We start from the raw sequence: 5001 nt of genomic DNA on the forward strand, positions 1-5001 counted from the left end.
AGCATTTCGTCCGGCGTGTTAACATTTCTTATTTCTTTATTGCCCACAAGGGGCTAAACATAGAGGGGACGAACAAGGACAGACAAAGGGATTAAGTCTATTACATCGACCCCAGTGCATAACTGGTACTTAATTTATCGATCCCGAAATGATGAAAGGCAAAGTCGACCTCGGCGGAATTTGTACTCAGAACGTAACGGCAGACGAAATACCGCTAAGCATTTCGCCCGGCGTGCTAACGTTTCTGCCAGCTCACCGCTTTCTGCTAACTAAATATGTGTATTAAATATATTGTATATGATTTCCATGGGACGTAGCATAATCGAATGATTGAGATGCTTGTTTGTTATTTGGCGAAATACCCTTGCATTGAGTAATCCCATACCTTGTGTGTGAAATTTCGTAGACGGAAACTGAGCGGAATCTCATCACATCTATTTGTATCTGTAATCCAAATGAACAACCTTGTCACACGCTGTGTTACGGTGATTCTGCTTGAGAATTACGCTAAGGGTACACGCATGGCTGTGGAGTGTTCTGCAATTTACACGTTAATTCATTGAACAGCGTAATTCAGTTGATGAAATAACCAAATTCCCTCATCGTCGAAAGCCACGGAAGACCATATATTCACCTGGTTTACGAGCAAAAATATATTCAAAGTCACACAGTCTTAACTCTGACTCGCTCCCATCTCATCTCCACGTGTACATAATTCGCCATGAGTAGAAATGTCTTTAAGCACACCATTCCTAAAAGTCAACTGATTCCGAGAGAGTCTCTACTGCGCATCATTAACAGTATGTACCCGAATCGCCAGGATTCTTCTCTATGAGTATTCTTCTCGTCTGTATCTGATGAAAACACTTTACAAAAGTTTTATTCCTCCAGAGAGGAATATCTCTGACTCTCAAAACTATCAACTTACCATCATTCATTTTCCTACCATTTCAAAAGTGATTGATGGAAAAAAGAAAAGAAAAGACACCTGTCGTCTTTATCACCTGAATTTCTTTCTCTCCCCATCTGATCAGCAGGACGACTTCCGCATAACCATATTTGAGAGAGAAATTCTTTCCTTCATCATGAACAATATTAGTTTCCCCACCGTTTAGAGCTTCAGCAAAATCAATGTTCTGCCATTGACACCCACAAAGCCTATGACTGTATCTAAAGAACGAAAACCTTCTGGCGAAGTTGTCTATCTTCAGGTTTAACAATCTTTCATTGCTTTCATCATTAGTTTCTCATTCGATTACTCAATCACAGTATTTGTCAGTGTGAATCCCAGACTCATCTTGTGTTGGGTTGTCAGATAAATTCGTTCGTTTTTTTTTCCTTTCTATTCTATTGTAATCTTCCCTGTTACTTGAATTAATACACATACACACAAAAAAGGTGTTTTCTCGTAGTGTTTATGGTATTCTGTTGCCCTGTTATTACTCTATAACTTTCGTTTACCATTTTCGAAATTTGAAAAATTTTACTTTTTTGTTTTAGACAAGACGATGGATTGACAAGTTAAAGAAAACGAACGAATTCGTCTGACAACCTAAAATAATATATTTTATGCATACTCCTATTCATTTATGTTCTAACAAATTCTGTCGACCAGGTGTGTAATTCTATCACACCTTGATGTGATGTTTTTGGCGAGAATTAGCAACAAAAAATTATAAAAGTATAAAATTAGTTGCAACTAGTTATAAAGTAACAGCTATATAATACCTTCCACAATAGGCACAATGTCTGGAATTTTGGGAGAGGGGGCTAGTCGATTACATCGGCCTCAGTACCTGACTGTTACTTGTTTTATCGATCCAGAAAATATGAAAACAAAGTCTACCTTGGTGGCATTTGAACTCAGAACGTAGACAAAATGCTTAGCTGCATTTTGTCCGGCGTGCTTAACGATTCTACCAGCTACTCATTGGAATTTCGAACGTAAAGACGATAAAATAAGTAGCGATTGAGAACTAGGGTCGATGTAATGGACTTAATCCCGCACCAGGAATTGCTGGTCTTGCACCAGAAATTGAAACCAATATTACTACTTAGTGTAACACACACACACACACACACACACACACACACACACACACACGCACACATGTATATGTATTCATATATATATATATATATATATATATATATATATATATATATATATATATATATATATGTATGTATATATATTTTCACTCTGTCTCTGTTAATTTTCTCTTATTCCTTTCTGCTGAAGAGCGTAAGCTCGAAACGTAAAAGGCTTATTCATTTTTCCGAGTAATATATGACTCTACTGAGCTTTAGTAGAATAACCTAGGCAGATGTTGTTAAATGACCGACGAATTATCTGTGAAATGAGTTACGAGATGCCTGTGGAGAATTTTTCTTCTCTTCTTTTAATCATGAACTACAAAGCAGAAGAACAGACCTAGAAAAATTAAAAAGATGCTGATTGACAGAAAACTTTAGGGACTGAATATAAGAGACCCTATGAAAACAAAGCGATGGCTATGAGTCCCAGAGAGTCGCAGTTCGAAGAGAGAAGCTATTAGAATAAAAACACAAACGACTAACAAGAAAGTCAACAGTGAAACGATGTACCTGGGAAGAGAAGCGGGTGACGCGTTTAAACCTTTAGCAATCAAATTTTTTGTCAAATGTATTACTTATTTATTTAGATTGCTTTGAGTCAATCGTGCATTATCTTGTAGCTTCAAGATTTCGATGTTGTGATTGAATATTTTTAGAACGACATTGTAGGATAGGTGTGAGAGGTTGGATCGGGTCAGTTTTACCATAAAACACAGACTATTTGGGCCAATTATGGCCGGTTTAAATGATAAAAAGTTAAAGGACTTGACTGCACGGTCACTCAGTATACAAGGCGAAGAGCTGGCAGAATCGTTAGCGCGTCGGACAAAGTGTTAAGCGGCATTTCTTCTAACTCTTTACGTTCTGAGTTCAAATTCCGTCGAGGTTGACTTTGCCTTTCATCCCTTCGGGGGTCGATAAAGTTAGTATGAATCGGGTATTGGGGTCGATTGATAGACGAGACTCCTTCCCTCAAATTTCAGGCCTTGCGTATATAGTAGAAAAGATTCTGTCTATCTGTCTTTATTTTTTGTATGTGTATGAAAGAAAATGTACGCATATATGTATATACGCAAACATACCCGCTTATATATATATATATATATATATATATATATATATATATATATGGATGAACAATCTTTATACACACTTGGAGACTAGTACACACACATACAGACAAACGTATACTCAATCACACAATACACGCACACCTACATATACACATGAAGTGCGCGCACACACACACACGCATACATACTAACACACGCACACACACACATACTCTCACGCACATGCAACACACATACAACACAAATCAACAGTGTTGTTTATTATTTGCTTATTTCTCAGTTTCCCATAATTCCATTTAATCCTTCCGCCCGATGAACCTTTGCCCGGAGAGGAAACCGGGGCGTTATCATTAACTTCACTGAACACGGGAAGGTCACGGAATTGGAATAAACCGAAAATAGAATAGCAATTGTAGTTAATAAAATTGACCCATTATTCGCAAGACTCCATAGAGGGCAAGACATGTTATTCTAATCTGATATATATATATATATATATATGCGTGTGTGTGTGTGTGTGTATGTATACATGTATATTATATATATGCATATATATATATGTAAATATATAAATATATATAGACACTTGCACACAAATATCAATGTATATATATACATATATACGTGTATATAGGTATATATATATATATATATATATATATATATATATATATATATATATATATATATATATATATTTATATATAAATATATATGTGAATATATATCGACATACATATATCAATATATATATATATATATTTGTGTGTATGTCTCTAGATCTCTCTATATATATGTATGTATCTATATGTGTGTATATGTATATACATATGTATATACTTATATATATATATATATATATATATATATATATATATATATATATATATATATATATATATATATATATAGGAAGATATATCTTATATAGTTTATTAAAGAAAAAGTTCTCTTACTCTCACTCGCTTTGTCACTGTTTGTCTCTCCTTCTGTCTCTTTCCCTTTCTTTTCCACACACACAAACACACACACACACACACACACACACACACACACACACACACACACACACATGTATGTTTACTTATATTTTTAGTCTATTATCCAATTTAATCAATTTGTCGTCTGTATGTATGTATAAAAATAAAAATAAAAACAAATAAATATAAGACCCAAAATAAAAATAATTAATAAATGTGCATACAAAAATCATTATGGAAATAACAAAAAAAAAAATGAAATAAAAATAGACATAAGTATATATGTATATATGTATGTATATGTATGTATATATATATATATATATATATATATATATATATATATATATATATATATGATAATGAAAATTAAACGCATTTATAAAAATATATATTAATGAAATATATATTCATAAAAATTAGTATACATGTATATATATATATATATATATATATATATATAATATTTATGTATATATATATATATATATATATATATATATATATATATATATATATATATATATATATGTGTATATATATGTATATATATATATATATATATATATATATATATATATATATATATATATATGTGTGTGTGTGTGTATATATATGCAAACATACACAAACACGTGCACACACATAGACACACATATACGCACACAGATACTCACACATTTGTATACATAGACATACTTTTTATCCTGTATCTTTTACTGGCTTTTGTCATTGAACTGCAGCCATGTTGGAACGCTTCTTGAAAGAGTTTTATTCGTATAAATCTACGGAAGTATTCATTCTTTTAAAGTCTGGTATTACTTCTACTGGTCTCCTTTGTTGAACTGCTA

The sequence above is a fragment of the Octopus bimaculoides genome, chromosome 16 (assembly GCF_046866305.1).
Source record: "Octopus bimaculoides isolate indiv1 chromosome 16, ASM4686630v1, whole genome shotgun sequence".
NCBI classification, from domain to species: domain Eukaryota; kingdom Metazoa; phylum Mollusca; class Cephalopoda; order Octopoda; family Octopodidae; genus Octopus; species Octopus bimaculoides.